Source organism: Macaca thibetana, chromosome 11 (assembly GCF_024542745.1).
Source record: "Macaca thibetana thibetana isolate TM-01 chromosome 11, ASM2454274v1, whole genome shotgun sequence".
NCBI lineage: Eukaryota > Metazoa > Chordata > Mammalia > Primates > Cercopithecidae > Macaca > Macaca thibetana.
Genome location: NC_065588.1, coordinates 105245828 through 105263871, shown reverse-complemented (window position 1 = coordinate 105263871; position 18044 = coordinate 105245828). Strand labels below are relative to the sequence as shown.

General features: G+C 45.7%; 1 protein-coding gene across 2 annotated transcripts in view; it reads right to left on the bottom strand.

The window, feature by feature from the left end:
* Positions 1 to 17312, bottom strand: part of ACACB (acetyl-CoA carboxylase beta) — a 162990-nt gene extending 145678 nt beyond the window's left edge. The window contains exon 1 of one of the 2 annotated variants that reach the window (XM_050749626.1): positions 17214 to 17312. The gene's annotated coding sequence lies outside the window, so the exon portion shown is untranslated. Of the gene's footprint in view, positions 1 to 7013; positions 8033 to 17213 lie in introns of those variants that run through there. The other variant, XM_050749628.1, reaches the window with a different exon arrangement.
* Between the last annotated feature and the right edge of the window lie 732 nt (positions 17313 to 18044).

The following is an 18044-nucleotide window of genomic DNA, read 5'->3' as shown; positions in this document are numbered from 1 at the left end:
CTGGAGTGCAGTGCTGCAATCTCTGCCTCCTGGGTTCAAGCAATTCTCCTGCCTCAGCCTCCTGAGTAGCTTGGGCTACAGGCATGCACCACCACGCCTGGCTAATTTTTGTATTTTTGTAGAGACAGAATTTCACCATGTTGACCAGGCTGCTCTCTAACTCCTGACCTCAAGTGGTCCTTGGCTTCCTAAAGTGCTAGGATTACAGATGTGACCCACTGCACCCAGCCAAAGCTGTTATTTTTTTTTTTAAAAAGACTCTTAATTATATTCCACTTTATAAATGAAAGGGAATTGTTGCTTCTGTCATCATCATCATCATTCTAGTATTATTATCATATGGTCAGTCATCATCATGGCCCTGGAGGGAGGAAGGGCACCATCATCCGCACCGTGGGGTATGCTTACAAGTAGCATAGAAGCCCAACAAGCCTCAGGAGTGTTTTCGGTTCCAGGGTCTAGACCATTGCCTGGTATGCAGTAAGGGCTTACAAGTGTGTGTTGAAAGAATGAACTCAGGTATTCCAATCTCTAACCCACACCGCTTTCTGTCACCCTAACTCTGCCCTACTAACGAATAGATCATTGTTATTCGAAGGAAATCTTGTTTTAAAAATGAGCCCAGCGCAGTGGCTCATACCTGTAATCCCAGCACTTTGGGAGGCTGAGACAGGCAGATCACCTGAGGTTGGCAGTTTAAGACCAGCCTGGCCAACATGGCGAAACCCTGTCTCTACTAAAAATACAAAAATTAGCTGGGCATGGTGGTGGGTGCCTGTAATTCCAGCTACTCGGGAGTCTGAGGCATGAAAATCACTTGAACATGGGAGGCGGAGGTTACAGTGAGCCGAGATCATGCAGCTGGACTCCAGCCCGGGCAACAGAGAGACTTTGTCTCAAAAAGAAAAGAAAAGCCTGGGAGGCGGAGGTTGAAGTGAGCCAAGATGCCACCACTGCACTCCAGCCTGGACAACACAGTGAGACCCTATTTCAAAAAAAAAATTTTAATGGGACCTCTGTCTATGTGTTGAAATATCTGAACCAATTTTGCCACAATTATATACTAGAAGCATTACAAAAGCAGGACCACAAAGCTCAGCAGGTCAATTTGGTATCTAAAAAACTTTTTTTTTTGAGTCAGAATCTCACTCTGTTGCCCAGGTGGGAGTGCAGTGGTGTAATCTCGGCCCACTGCAACCTCTGCCTCCTGGGTTCAAGAGATTCTTGAGCCTCAGCCTCCCTAGTAGCTTGGATTACAGGTGCCCATGACCATGCCAGGCTAATTTTTGTATTTTTTGTAGAGATGGGGTTTCACCATGTTGGCTCGGCTGGTGTCGAACTCCTGACCTCAAATGATCCGCCCTCCTCTGCCTCCCAAAGTGCTAGGATTACAGGCGTGAGACACTGCGCCCAGCCATAAAGCTTTGTCTTTTTAAATTTCAACACAATGTTTTTAAGGGAAGTGGAAAAGTTCTCAATATTTCCCAGAACTAAACAATCCACGTACTTCTTGCACACTTTCAGCAGCAGAATTTACTGATATGTTGCCAAGGCTATTTTCTAGGTAGTACACAGGGTCAGAAAGGTTTTTTCCTTTCAAAATCTTCTTTTTTTTTTTTTTTTTAAGAAAAGTCAGTCAAGGGTGGCTCAATGTCAATGTAACATGCCACATTAATAGAACAAAGAAAAAAACCACATGATCATCCCAAATGATGCAGGAAAAGCATTTGACAAAATGCAACACTCTTTCATGATAACAACATTCAGAAAATTAGGAACAGAAAGGAACTGCAATATAATAAAGTACATTTATGAAAAATCCACAGCTAACATCATACTCAATGGGGAAAGACTGATAGCTTTACCCAGGAATAAGACAAGGATGCCCACTTTCACCAATGCTATTCAACACTGTACTGGAAGTTCTAGACAAAGCAATTAGACAATAAAATGAAATAAAAGACATCCAAATTAGGAAGGAAGAAGTAAAGCCACCTCTATTCACAGATTACATGGTCCTATATGTAGAAAATGCCAGATAATACACACACAGAAAACCTTGGTATTGTAGAGGTAATAAAAATAATTAAGCAAAGTTGCAGGATACAAGGTAAATACACAAAAATAGTTGTGTTTCTATATACTAGTGGTAAATAATCTGAAAAGGAAATTAGGAAAACAATTCCATTTATAATAGCATTCAAAAGAATAAAACATCTAGAAATAAATATGTTTAATTTCAATTTTTCCTTTTTCTATTATTGCCTATCACACTGTTTCCTACCTAGAAATAAATTTAACCAAAGAAGTGAAAGACCTGTACACTGAAAACTACAAAACATTACTAAAAGAAATTAAAGAAGAATTAAATAAATGGAAAGACATACTTTGCTCATGGATTGGAAGACTTATTGTTAAGATGTCCATATTATCCAATGGAATATACAGATTCATATGGAATTTCAAGAGGCCCCAATCAGCCAAAACAATCTTAAAAAATAAGTTTGAGGATTCACATTTCCCAATTTGAAAACTTACTACAAAGCTACAGTAAACAAAACAGCATGGTATTTAGCATAAGATAGACACACAGACCAATGGAATAGAAACCTATACATCTATGGTCAATCTATTTTTGACATGGATATCAAGACCATCCAATGGAGAAAGAATCATCTCTTCAACACATGGTGCTGGGACAACTGGATTTCCACACGCACAAGAATAAAGTTGGACCCCTACTTCATACCACATAAAATCATTAACTCAAAATGGATCAAAGACCTAAATATAAAAGCTAAAACCATAAACCTCTTAGAAGAAAACATAGGAGTAAATCTTCATGACTTTGGATTTGGCAATCAGTTCTTAGATATGACACCACAAGTATGAGCAACATAAGAAAAAATAGGTAAATTGGACTTCATCAAGATTAAAAACTTCCGTGAATCATAGGATGCTATCAAGAAAGTGAAAAGATAACCTACCAAATGGGAGGAGCATTTGCAAACCATACATCTAATAAGAGTCTAGTATCCAGAATATATAAAGAGCTCCTAAAACTCAACAACAAAAAGACAAACAACCCAATTTTTAAGTGGACAGAGGACTTGGATAGACGTTGCTCCAATGAAGATATACAAATGGTCAATAAATAGATGAAAAGATATTCGACATGCTTAGGTGTCAGGAAAATGCAAATCATATAATCACAGTGAGATACCACTTCACATGCACTAGGATGGCTATAACCCAAAAGAGAGAGACAGAGAGAATAACAAGTGTTGGTGAAGAGGTACAGAAGTTGGAACTCTTAACCATTGCCAGTAGGAATTTAAAATGGTGGAGCTGTTGTGGAAAAGAGTTTGGTGGTACCTTAAAAAGTTGAACATAGAATTATCATATGATCCAGCAATCTCACTCCAAGGTATATCCCAAAAGAATTAAAAACAACGACTCAAACAAATACATAGCAGTACTATGGCTATCTTTCTGATGCCCATGCCTTGTTCTTAACCCAGGATTTCTCAACCATGGCACTACTGACATTTAGGGCTGGAAAATTCTTTGTGGTGGGGGCTGTCCTGTGCATTATACTATGTAGAGCAACACCCTTGACCTCTGCCTGTTTGATACCAGTAGCTTCTACCTCCATCAGCTGGGACAACCAAAACATCTCCAGACATTGACAAATGTCCCATGGGAGGCAAAACTGTCCTTTGGTTGTGAATCTCTGGTCTCAATCCCTCTGCCTAGTCCCTGCCTTCCCGTCTCCTTTTGCCTCTGAATGGTGAGCTGGGAACCTCTGGGGACAAAGTCTATTTCATGCTATTACTATTTCTCTTACACATAGTAAATTCTCAAGAAAATCTTTAAAATTGTCTGCAAGAAAGGTCCGAGTCCTGAAACAGCTGGCTCACACATGCCCTCAGGAAAAATTTTGAAATTAACAACTGGCAGAGAACATTGCCAAAAATGTTGCAAAAGCTGTCCTGGCTTCCCCAGAGGCCCAAGAGATTAAATCCTACATCCTCCCCAGGAAAGGAGGGTATACGGGGCCCCTCTAAACCTGACCCCTGCTGAGTGGCCACTCCCTCTCACGCCCTCTACTGGCCACAGTGGCCAAATGCTTTAGAAAGTCAGTAGTCCACTCCCTTGGGGCTCTCTGCCCAGCCCATCCTGGCCTAGCAGTCCGCCTGTGGGTACAGACTTCCATCATGGTGACATAGACAACATGGCATGGAAATGGCTTGTTTGGTTGTCTGTTCTCCCTGACCGACTGGGTGGTCCTTGGGGACGTGGACCAAGTGTCATTCATTTTGGATCCTTGTACCCAGCTTGGTGCTTGGCACAGAGTAAGAGCTCAAAAACTGTGTGCAAGCTAGGGGTGATGGCTACGTCTGTAATCCCAGCACTTTGGGAGGCCAAGGCCGGAGGCTCACTCGAGCCTGGGACATCAAGACTACAGTGAGCCATGATTGCACCACTGCACTCCAGCCTGGGCAACCAAGTGAGATCCTGTCTCAAACAAAACAAAACAAAACAAATGAAAAAAACTGTGTGCTGAAAAAATGAAAAAAAAAAAAAAAATATATATATATATATATATATATATGCACACACATTGAGCACCAACCAATGTCTTGAACCAAGCTGGAATTTTGATTTTTAAAGCTCTCATTTCTGCAACTGCATTCAGGAGCGCCAAGAGAATGAGCCAGGTATCTCCATGACAGTTTTGAAAGAGAGGGCTGAGGAGAACAACTCCTACAAATATGACCAATCTTAGGCAAATTTTAAATGTGCACATTTGAAATTGTGAGATATAAGAAACAGCAGGTACATAAAATAGATAGGATGGGCATCCCTCTACCCCAGTTAAAAAATACTTAAATTATTGCTTAGAAAAGTACAGCATCAAGGCCAGGCACGGTGGCTCATGCCTATAACCTCAGCATTTTCAGAGGCCAAGGCGGGCAGATCTCTTGAGCTCAGGAGTTTGCAACCAGCTTGGGCAACATGGCGAAACCCCGTCTCTACAAAAAATATAAAAATTAGCCATGGGCAGTGGTGTGTGCCTGTAGTCCCAGGTACTCAGGAGGCTGAGGCAGGAGAATTGCTTGAGCTCAGGAGGGGGAGGTTGCAATGAGCCAAGATCACCCCACTGCACTCTAGCCTGAGCAACGAGAGAGAGAGAGCGAGAGAGAGAAAGAGAGAGATGTGCAGCATCAAGACAAAAATGTGCTACAACAGTTGTGAATTATGAGGCGTGAGAATATATTATTTACATTGATTCCTGTTGAAAAGCCAATCAAATTACGCAAGTTTTGCATGATGTAAGTTCTTCGGGAACTGGCTTAGAAAATCCTGGCTGGCTGGACAAATGGATGGCTGATTAACTACAGACAGAAGGATGAGTAGGTGGTGCGTGGGGAGAGAAGGTGAGTGGATGAGTCGATGGGCAAGATGGTTAGACACACGCATGCCACGTGATAGAGGGATGGCAGGTGAAACTGCAAGCTGTACAGCAGAGGCTCTGATGAATGCAGTGGCCAGCTCTCCTCCCCAGTTCAGCCCTTCTCTCACTCTGCAAATCCGTTACAATCTGGTATTCCATTGGATCTAATAGCCCAAACCTTCCTTGCCAGGGTTACCTACATGAAAAACCTCAAAGCCTTTCCTTTTTCTTTGCGGAGTAATGACGTGGGACCCAAAGATCACCCCACACAAGAACTTTTCCCAAGTGAATACACACAGATAAATCAGGGAACTGTTTGAGAAAGCTACCAAAGAGACTCTCTGAGCCTCAGTTTCCTCATTTATAAAATGGGGATACGAATTCTCACCCCATTCACCTCACTGTTGCTCTCTGAATAACATCTGTACCTATATAGCAACCACACACATAAGCCATCAAATTTGTGGAGTGTCTTCAAGCTCCCAAGACCCTTACCACCACCTCCCTCCAATCTTCAAAACACCCCCATGGGGCCGGGCGTGATGGCTCACACCTGTATTCCCAGCACTTTGGGAGGCTGAGGCAGGTGGATCACCTGAGGTCAGAAGTTTGAGACCAGCCTGGCCAACAAGGTGAAACTTCGTTCTACTAAAAATACAAAAAATAGCTGGGCATGGTGGCGCACACCTGTAATCCCAGCTACTTGGGAGGCTGAGGCAGGAGAATCACTTGAACCCAGGAGGCAGAGATTGCAGTGAGCTTAGATCACACCACTGCACTCCAGCCTGGGTGACAGAGTGAGACTCCATCTCAAGAAAACAAAGGGACAACCCAATGGACATTATTATTGCCATTGTCATTATTTGACTTCCATTTTACAGTCTGGTAAACTGTGGATCAGTAACTTTCCCTTGTTTGTACCTTTTCCACTGTCCCACCACTGCAGTGAAGGTAAGTAAATTCCATAAGGCAGCAGGTGGTACAAGGAGTGTGTAGATATGATCCTAAAAGCAGACAGACACCTGGCTGTGTACCTTTTAAGACACAGCCGCAGATCGACATGTAAACTAACGGTGCCAGATCGGGGGGCCGTGGTGAAGAATGAGCACTGATGGTGCAGTTTGATTCCATGAGCAGGAAAGGCCAGAGGGGCCCTTCCAGTGAAACTCTGTGGACGCTGTCGTGACAGGCTGCTGCCCTTCGCTGAAATAGCCCAGCTGACCTGAAAACCAGATGCCAGACAAAGCTATTTTTATGTCTTGCAAACCTAACCCAAGCAACAGCTGCCTGGTGAAAGAGCGATCGTCGCCTTCACCACAATGAACGCAAGAAACTGCTCAGTCCCGGTAAGTGCTGGCCAGTCACCAGGTAAGGGCAGGGCAAGGACGGGAGTCAGGAGTCTGTTTTCCAGATCCCCCGACAGCACACACATCCCCATGCCTCGAGAGGTCTTTGAAGGACAGAGGGGACAGAATGTCAGCACCCAGCAATCCCCATCCATGCTTGGATCTTTCCTCCCACCAAGATGAACTCCCCAGCACTTGTTGCCACTTACCGTCACTGGGGATGCAGCCACCAGCTCCATTCTTGAGTAAGGCTGACAGGCGCCCACAGGGTGACTAAAGGAACCCAGCTGGCAGAGTGTCACCTTTCAGCAGGAGGCTGGTGGCGTGCATCAGGCCATGGGGGCGGGGCTTGGACCGGCCAGCACTCCGACATGGGTGAGCATTCACCCAAGTTGTCAGTGCAGCATGCCTTTATCTGTCACCCGTAAATTTAAGCCATTTCAAAGGTCCTCCCTCAGCCTTCTCCTGACCTCAAGCTGAGGTAGTTAAGAGGCTATCTGCACTCCCAGGGGCTTCATGGGCTCGAGGGCCACCTCCCTCCGACTTGCCACATTACTGCACTTAGCCCTACTTTGCTGCTCATGCAATGGCCCTCTTGCCTAACTCTCTGTCTCCGGAATAGGCTTTAAACACTCCTGTAATCACAACAGCCCTGGGTAGACGGGAAAACAACATCGACAGATATTCCAAGGGGTTCATCTGTCAGACGCCTGACCAGAAGAGAGGGTGAGACTCAGGACAACTTGTGTTTGGCCATATTGGGCACGAATGGTCAGCTGGACACACAGGCCAGCCCAGGCAGGAAAGAGAAGCAACAGTATCGGGACGAAGAGGGGGTGGTCAAGGGCCCTCCAGCAAGTGGCACGATGTCCTTTTGCAAATTCAGAGATAATTAAACTGGTGGGGACAGGCCAAGTGTGGCTGCCAGGGCGTAAGAGGCTGACTGGCGGATGCCTTCACCCGCACTCAGCCTGCAGGTCTGGAGTGTCACAGATCAGAGTTTCTCAAAAACGACCTGCTGTAACCTATAGCTGAATGCGGGAAAGCACAAGGATCATCAAATCAGTGTGCTTGTTTTGTAGATAAGCAAACGGTGGCCAGGAGTTCACATGTGCAATCAGCCACACAGCCAAAGACTGAGACCAACCAAGACCCTCGGCTCTAGGCCAGCGCGTCCACTATATTGACGCATGATTGGCAGCCAAAGTCGACTGTCACCGGGCACCTTGTTCGGTCCCCTGGAAACTGACCTGGGTTCACATGTCGGTTCTGCCACTTACAAGCTGGGGAAGCCTTGGGCAAGTTAAACGCCCTCTCTGATCATCAGTCTCCTCATCTGCAAAATGGGGATAAGGATGGTACCTACATCATAGCTGGGTTGTTAAGAGTTCAATGAGTTCATCCCCCTGGGGCACTGAGTACAGTGCTGGGTGCAGTTGGGCTGTACACATCTGAGTCATCAGCATTCACCATCTGCACTCAGAGCACCTCAGGCAGTGTGAGCCACCGCTGCAGGACTCTGCCACCAATAGACAGTGTGATCTTGAACAAATCACCTCCCCTCTCCAAACCTCAGTGTCCTCATCTAGAAAAGGAGGCAAAATACCCAGCCTCACCTACCTTATTGGGAGAACCAACCAAGATTCATGTAGTCACTCAACATCAAATACAGCCTCCCCTTCCTGGTGCACCGAACAGAAAGAACCAGGCAGGTGATGGTGAGTGTGGCTTCTGCTGTGAGCATCTTCCTCCACTCATGGACAGAAAGGATTCACATTTGGTTCACAGCACCTGTCTGTCCTGGTCAGGTATCAGAGCCACTCTCCAAGGATCGGCCAGCCCAGGCAGGACAGGCAGATCCCACCATCAAAGACAGCTTCCCAGGCCTGCAGCCTGGAACTGCTTTGTGGGGTGGAGGGGGTGGTGCCCTGCAGGGGCAGGCATTTTTCCAAAGGGGAGAAGTCTCTGGGCTTTCAGCAGCATGGACCAAGCTGAATTAACATCCTATCTGTTCCCTGATCCAATGAAGATGCTCCCAAGGACTTTGGGTATGTTTGGGGGCCCAGGGAGACCACTTTTTAGGTTATTTCAGGAGAGGATTATTTTTTTAATGCCCACATAGGGGTTGAAGAAGGGAAGAAAGGAAATGTTGGGGAGTTTTGCAGGAAAGAGGAAGTGATTCCTAGTAAGTCACGGTGAGTGTTTTTCTGTGTTGCTGGCACGTATGTGGCCTATGACAGCCACTGTGCTAACAGCTTTACGTGCAGGATCCTGCTCCTTTCATAGGCGAGGAAACTGAGGCTCAGTCATTCCCTAAGCCCACACTTTTAAGACCCACGTGGCCTCACTTTGGAGCCTGAGCTCCTAATTCTCACACTCTCCTGCTCTACGTGCAGAATTTCTGTCCACAAACTCCAGGAAACATCCTAAGTGACTGTCAGGGTCACTGCTCTGTTTTTGAGTTGTGGGCTTGTTTTTAAATCTGTCTGTGTCCATTCTTTTTTATTTTTTATTAAGAAAGGGTCTTGCTTTGTCACCCAGGCTTGCCTCAAGTGATCCTCCCACTTTGGCCTCCCAAAGTGTTGGGATTACATGCCTGAGCCACTGTGCCCAGCCTGTGTCCATTCTTTTTTTTTTTTTTTTGAGACGGAGTCTCACGCTGTTGCCCAGGCTGGAGTGCAGTGGCGCGATCTCGGCTCACTGCAAGCTCCGCCTCCTGGGTTCACGCCATTCTCCTGCCTCAGCCTCCTGAGTAGCTAGGACTACAGGCGCCCGCCACCGCGCCCGGCTAATTTTTTGTATTTTTAGTAGAGACGGGGTTTCACTGTGGTCTTGATCTCCTGACCTTGTGATCCGCCCGCCTCGGCCTCCCAAAGTGCAGGGATTACAGGCTTGAGCCACCGCGCCCGGCGCCTGTGTCCATTCTTAAGGAACTTAAAATGCCACAAAGAAATAAGCAATGTTTATTTGTCAATTGATAATTTATTAAGTTGACCAGGCACAGTGGCTCATGCCCGTAATCTCAACATTTTGGGAGGCCAAGGTGGGAGGATTGTTTGAGCCCGGGAGTTCAGGACCAGCCTGGGTAACATAACGAGACCCCTGTCTTGGAAAACAAATTAATTAATTAAATTGGGGGGAAAAAGTCCATCTATTACTGCTTAAAAAAAACAAAAATACTTCTCTAGATTTTGGGTTCTTCTTCTTGGAAAGGCTTTGGGGGAGATAGGTATGTTCTGCCCAAATAAAGAAAAACTTTAAAAATTAAAATCTAATTGCTGACTGGGTGCAGTGGCTCATGCCTGTAATTCCAGCACTTTGGGAGGCTGAGGCAGGCAGATTACTTGAGTTTGGGAGTTCGAGACCAGCCTGGCCACCATAGTGAAACCCCGTCTCTACTAAAAATACAAAAAATTAGCTGGGTATGTTGGTGGACGCCTGTAATCCCAACTACTTGGGAGGCTGAGGCAGGATAACCATTTAAACCCAGGAGGTGGAGGTTGCAGTGAGCCGAGATTGCTCCATTGCACTCCAGCCTGGGCAACAAGAGTGCAATGGAGAAAAAAAGACCAAAAAAATTCGCCAGGTATGGTGGCAGGCAGCTGTAATCCCAGCTATTGGGGTGCTGAGGCAGGAGAATCACTTGAACCCGGGAAGCAGAGTTTGCAGTGAGCTGAGATTGTGCCACTTCACTGCAGTCTGGGTGACACAGCAAGACTCTGTCTCAAAAAGAAAAAAAAAAAAAAAGATCTAATTGCTAGAATCTCAGAAAAGCCACATCTAGAAGGCAGTTCAGAGAAGACACCTTCCAGGTTGAAGACAGACGTGAGGGAGAGCAAAAAGTAAAGGACATCTGCACTGGGACTTTGAAGGTTGAATAGGAGCTCACCAGGCTGCCAAGGGACCAGGACATCTCAAGCAGAATTTACTCTTGGGGACTCTGCCAAAGTTCCTAAAGCAGGAGCTGTGATTAGCATATCAGTTGTGTTGCGAAGGATGATCCTTTAAGATTTTTGCATCTGAAGAAGATATGTGACAACTTTTAGCTGGCAGTGGTGGGAGGTCTACCCTCCCTGCGAACTGGAAGACTTGAAAAGGCACACCCCCTGGTGTGATCCAAGAACCTCACCTTCCCCTGCAACTGTGCTTGATGGCACTGGTGACACACCATGCTCCCTTACCCCAGAGGAACGAATGTTCGGGCACAGCAAAATAATTGTAACTGTCATCTCTAGGAATATAGGGAGTGAGTCTGCTCCCTGACACTCCCTGACTGCAAATACTAACAGCTTTATTCTTTTTTTTTTTTCTGAGGCAGGTTCAGGATCTGTCACCCAGACCGGAGTGCAGTGGCGTGATCTCGGCTCACTGCAACCTCTGCCTCCCAGGCTCAAGCCATCCTCCCACTTCAGCCTCCAGAGTAGCTGGGACTACAGGCATGTGAGACGGGATCTCACTTTGTTGCCCAGGCTAGTCTTGAACTCCTGAGTAAGAGCTTTATTCTGAAAATTAATAATACCAATAATGCCTTCCATTGTAAGCATCTTGTTTACACGTATCCCATTTCACACATGAGAATCCAATGTCCAGAGAGGTGGAGTGACTTGTTCGAAGTCACACAGCTTGAAGGTATACATGGCATTCAACGCTGGGCTACCTGACTCTAAAGCTCGATTTGTCATAGGTGGAGGTGACCGGGTCATTGATTCAATTGTTTAATGGGCTACCCTATTGGATTGGTGGAATCGGAGTCTGAAAAAGACACCCAAAGAGGGTCAGCAGTTCTCAAACTTATATGTCAGAGCATCTGGGTCTTCAGTGAATCCCAGCCAGTACCACTAGAGTAAGCAAAAGATTACTACATCTCTGGTTTTGTGCCGAATCCCAAACCACTCCATCCTAGAGTTGAGTTTGGGTGTACAGCATTCAAGGCCTCTGATTTTGGAACAACTTCAGGGAGCAAAACATATTTAAGAGAAGTCTATACATTTCAGCTTCTCCCTCAGCCAGGAAATTACTCAAATGATTGAGTCTCCCAGGGCCCTCTGAGAATACAGACCCAGAAAGATGCCCATCCGCAATGCCTGGTACACTGTAAGTGCTTTTTCCTTTCTTCTTTTTTTTTTTTTTTGTGTGTGTGTGTGTGTGTGTAGAGACAAGGTCTCTCTCTGTCACCCAGGCTGGAGTCCAGTGGCACAGTCATAACTTGCTGCAGCCTCGAACTCCTGGGACCAAGCAATCCTCCTGTTTTAGCCTCCCAAATAGCTGAGACTACAGGTGCACACCACGACACCTAGCCAATTTTTTTTTTATATTTTGTAGAGACAGGGTCTTTCTATGTTGCCCAGGCTGGTCTTGAACTCCTGTCCTTAAGCAATCTTCCCACCTCTGCCTCCCAAAGTGCTAGGATTACAGGCATAAGCCACATGCCTGGCTCAAATCAAATTCTTGATGTGGTGAATCTGCCATCTCAGGCAAAACTGGCCTGAATGGTTCCAGATCAGCCCCTGCCTTGAAGGAAAGTAAGAGGAGCCATTTTTCCACCTCCAGTGGAAAACATGCTCCGCTGTCTAAAGGCCTATCACTTGAATTATCCCTCCAGAAATTGCTGAAGTCATTTCCCACTGAAAGGAACCAGGACTCCTTGGAGAAATGGCTGATTCTAGGGCTGGGGCAGAAATGTACATGATGAGCTGAGATATCTTCCTGCCTGAAAACAAGGACCCTCCAGAGGCATGGCATGCCAAAAAGAGGCTGCAAACGGATGATGACTGCAGTGGATTGAAACACATCAAAATATCTTTTAAAACCATGAGGTCGTAACACCACTCAAAACAAAAACAACTTGTTGATACTTTTCATGGCTGCTAGGCCACTCATTACCCTGAAAATAGACTTACCCGCCGCCCTCCGCCCCCCAAAAAAGGACATAATCAACCATGTACTCTGCCTTTCAGGGACTGTATTTCAGGGTAAGCAAATGGTTGAGGAAAGTCGTGTAGTATAGAACAATGAGAGTTGGGCTGGGCACAGTGGCTCATGCCTGTAATCCCAGCTCTTTGGAAGGCCAAGGTGGGAGGATCGCTTGAGCTCAGGTTTGAGACCAGCATAGGCAACATAGTGAAACCTCATCTATATCGAAAATACATAAAATTAGCCAGGCATGGTGGCGAGCACCTGTGGTCCCAGCTACTCAAGAGGCTGAAGCAGGAGGATCGCTTGAAACTGAAAAGTTGAGGTTGCAGTGAGCCAAGATCGTGTCACTGCACTCTAGCCTGGGTGACAGAGAGAGACCCTGTCTCAAAAACCAAACCAAACCAAAACAAAACAAAACCAAACCCCAGAAACAACATCAAAGAAAAACAACAGGAGCTAATAAGCACAGAAAGACTGATGGAAGTAGAAAATGACTACAGTAATGAAACAATAATCTGGGCTTTGCTCAGCAGCAGCTTGTAAAGTCATTTGGCAAGAGGGTGACAGGGAACTTTACGATGGAGGTCAGACTGATACCCTAAACTCACTAATGAACCAACATCACTAAAAGTAGGATAACTGAACTTTATGTTCTTGACATGATGCAAGAGAAAACACAGAAAAACACTTTCAAAATACTCCTGCCAAGGATCTGCACCTGAATTTATTCAAGCCTCTTGACCTAGTACTTATTTATAGGTGCAGAAGAACATGTTAGATGACACTTGGAAGATGCAATCAGCCAAATCCAGAATATGGAAAATTCTATGAGACAAATGACCCAGTTTCAATAAGTAACTGGCATTTAATAAAGGGAGTTGCTGATTATTACAGATGAGAAGAGACTTAAGAGAACCCCTGTGGGTCCTGATTTGAATAAAACCGTTCAAAGACATCTTTGAGACACCTGGAGGACAGTCAGCATGAACTAGGTACTAGATTAAGGAATTATCATTCATTGTATTAGATAGATATAATTATGGCAATGGTTTAAAAAAAAAAAAAACCAACCTCATGTCTTTTAGAGATGTGTGCTAATGTATCATGGGGAAAACAGTGTGATATCTGGCTCTGAGAATTGCTTGAAAATACTCTGGCGGCCAGATACAGTGACTCACATCTGTAATCCCAGCACTTTGGGAGGCCAAGGCAGGAGGATCACTTGAGCCCAAGAGTTCAAGACCAGCCCGAGCAACATGGCAAACCCTGTTACCTAAAAAAAAAAAAAAAAAAAAATTAGCCAGGCATGGTGGCATGTCCCTGTAGTTCCAGTTACTCTGGAGGCTGAGATGGGAGCCCAGGGTAGTAGAGGCTGCAGTGAGCCGAGATCGTGCCACTGCACTCCAGCCTGGGCAACAGAGCAAGACCCTGTCTCTTTTTTTTTGAGACAGAGTCTCATTCTGTCACCCAAGCTGGAGTGTAGTGGCACGATCTCCGCTCACTGCAACCTCTGCCTCCCAGGTTCAAAAGATTTTCCTGCCTCAGCCTCCTGAGTAGCTGGGATTACAGGTGCATGCCACCAGGCTCGGCTAATTTTTGTATTTTTTGTAGAGATGGGGTTTTTTCATGTTGGCCAGGCTGGTCTCAAACTCCTGGCCTCAAGTGATCTGCCTGCTTCGGCCTCCCAAAGTGCTGGAATTACAGATGTGAGTCACCACGCCCGGCCAAAGACCCTGTCTCACCTCAAGTGATCTGTCTCCTCAGCCTCCCAAAGTGCTGGGATTATAGGCATGAGCCACTGTGTCTGGTCTGAAGGGACCTTTTCTATGTGTAGTTGTTTTCTGAGGGACCAGCATGGGTCGGAGTGGCTAAGGTATGAGCCCGGAAAGCAGGACTTCTGGAGTACAGCAGACGTGGGTGGAGGCCTTGCCATTTGTTATCTGATTGGCCTGAGCCCATCATGGAAATTCTCTGAACCTTGGTTTCCTGGCCTGTGGAATGGAATAAATAAAACCTCCTTCCTAGGATTGTCATCAGAATTATGTGAGATTCCATAATTATGAATACCTGGGGTATGCCAACTACCCAATAATCAATCCCTTGGTTTCTCTGCTGTGCCCAGCCTGGATTCTCTGATACAAAGATCCCCGGATTCCTGGAATAAATGAACACGGTCTATCTTCCTAGAAAATCACCTTACTCTACGGTAATAAATTTACTATTATCATTGCAAACAGAGAGATCTATTAGGATTGAATGTGAAATGTGCATGCATTTTTCGGATCAAATGCAAGATTTCTAACTGTGTTTCCTGGTTTCCCTGGGTACAGGTGAACTCTACTTTAAAGTAAGAAGTCACTGAATCACAAATTCAGAGGAAGCATAAGAACAAGGTATTCCAGGCTGGGTGCAGTAGGTCATGCCCGTAATCCCAGCACTTTGGGAGGCCAAGGTGAGCAGATTACCTGAGATCAGGAGTTCCAGACCAGTCTGGCCAACATGGCAAAACCCCATCTCTACTAAAAATACAAAAAATTAGCTGGGCGTGGTAGTGCTTGCCTGCAATCCCAGCTACTCGGGAGACTGAGACTGAGGAATTGGTTGAACCTGGGAAGCAGAGGTTGCAGTGAGCCGAGATCGCGCCACCGCACTCCAGCCTGGGTGACAGGACGAGACTCTGTCTCAAAAAAAAAAAAAAAAAAAAAAAGAATAAGGTATTCCAAAGTTTCTACTGGGATAAGACTTTGAGGAAACCTCGATTTCAAAAGATTAAAATGTTTACTTCCCCACGAAGACTGGGTATCTCATGTAATGTAATACTCGAATTTCTGTCTCAGACCTAAAGGTATTGAAAGTATGAGCAAATTTACACAACACCTGAGCAGGAGCAAATAAAACTCTGAAGAGCTTCTGAAAGAAAGTTACAGATTGGAGATATTTTCATCTCTAAATCACATGAATTAGGATTGGCTGGGTCTTTCCACTTAAAACTTGGAGAAGTCATAAAAAGAAATCTTGTAAAGAACTCCACGTCACTGTTAGCAGAATCATGCAATTTATAAAATGATATCCTCAACTTTCAGTTTTTAAATTGCAAGTCCCGTGTCCCGGGAATTCCCCAGTCCTGAGAAAACTGGGATGGTTGGTCACCCAACCTATATGGATGCCCGTTGACATTAAAAAGTAAAAGTAATCACAATAGACATGAGGGAGATAGTTGTGTACAGTGTGAGTGCACAGAATAAAAGTTCTAGGGGGTGTATACCAAAATGTGCACAGTGGCTACCTGGAGGAGGAGGGTTAGACAGGAACAACAGAGTGAGGAGACTTTTGCACGGTGCTGCATGACCTTTTAACTTGCATATTATTTTGCAATGCATTTTTTAAACATTTAAAGAAAGTCATGTCTTCCTAGGAATATAGGATATAGGACCACTACAAATGCTTTACTGTTAGTCTCGTTTTCTTCTTCTTCTTTTTTTTTTTTTTTGAGACAGAGTCTTGCTCTGTCACTCAGGCTGGAATGCAGCCTGAGTGCGATTTTAGCTCACTGCAACCCCTACCTCCTGGGTTCAAGCAATTCTCCTGCCTCAGCCTCCCAAGTAGCTGGGATTACAGGCGCCCGCCACCACATCTGGCTAATTTTTATATTTTTAGTAGAGATGGGGTTTCGCCATGTTGGCCAGGCTGGTCTCGAACTCCTGACCTCAAGAGATCTGCCCGCCTCAGCCTCCCAAAGTGCTGGGTGGCGTGAGCCACCGTGCCCGGCCTTAGTCCACTTTATTTATTATTTTTTGTATGTGTGTGTGATGGTGTTTCACTCTTGTTGCCCAGGCTAGAGTGCAATGGCGTGATCTTGGCTCACGACAATCTCCGCCCACGGGGTTCAAGCGATTCTCCTACCTCAGCCTCCTGAGTAGCTGGGGTTACAGGCATGTGCCACCACACCCGGCTAATTTTTTGTATTTTTAGTAGAGACGGGGTTTCTCCATGTTGGTCAGGCTGCTCTTAAACTCCTGACCTCAGGTGATCTGCCTGCCTCAGCCTCCCAAAGTGCTGGGATTACAGGCATGAGCCACCACGCCTGGCCCATTAGTCTGCTTTAAAATAAATAAATAAATAAATAAATAAATAAATAAACAAACCATTTGAAGAAACAGAAACAGAATATTATTCCTTAAGACAGTAGCTTTGGAGGCAAAAAATCCAAACAACATAGAACTGTTTATAAAACGTTGTGGAACTTATATGGAAGCATGTCCAGGGATCCACACCACCATTTATAGAAGCAAAGAAAGGCCCTTTTCTTTCATCTGCATTACATTTCGAGGTCATCTGATCAGCTTCCTTCAAACATGACAGGAGTCATTTTTCCCCAGGGATCCCAAGTGCACGCCTTCGTACAGGGTCTGCTCTCACTATACAACAGGTTCAAATTTACCTGGACGCTGGCAGAATGGTCCGGGACCCCGGGGAGGGGTGAGCTGACTTACCACTTTCTTCCTGCCGCTTTTCTCTTGCCATGTCCTCCCAACCGTGCATTCAGGGTTACATTTTCCAGGTTCCGTGTTTGCTGAGTGCCTGAATCTAAGCCTGCTAGCTGCTTACTGTGGGAACTGCAAATGTCACTTTTAGATTAACCAGCTCCTGCTGTTTAAAAATATCCCTGGAGCACTTAACCTTCAAAGCAGCAACAACCCAGGGCAAAGACAAGAAAGATCCCACGCCACACCACTTGCGCAGCCCTGGCTACTCCTGGGGGAGTTCTGCTATCTGCTTTTTAATCCCATAACTCGCTTTATTTCATAATTCTTCGCTATTGAAGCCACGAGGAATCTAAAGTCCATGTTGTCGTAAGCATTAGGCACAAAGTCATTTGGGCCCTCCTGTGACATGCTGAAAATTAACTGCCTACAGGTGTTGGTTATTTGAGAAGCCCCCGGTGAAAACCGTGAATGGGAAGGTGACGATGGCTATCAGGTCACCTGGCTTCTCTCCCCTGAAAAGATCTGGCGAAACTCTCTCGAATCACGCCACTTAATGGAATGTTTCCAATTTCTTGTGACGTGGGGATAAAAGAAAAAAACAGCTCCATTCCCACATTCTCATTCAGGGTCGACTGGCTCTTGCTAGGGTCGAGCAGAGAAGAGGAAATTCAGCACACACTGCAGTTACACAGTGTTCTGCAACGTGGGGAGGGCTGGCATGTGGGACAAAGGTCGCCTCTAAGGCCCAGCTGGAGCAGCCCAGCCAACTAGGCAGCAGGAAAGCGGAGACCACATAGGAGCACATTGTGCTCAGGCAACAGGGAAGGGGGAACAGCA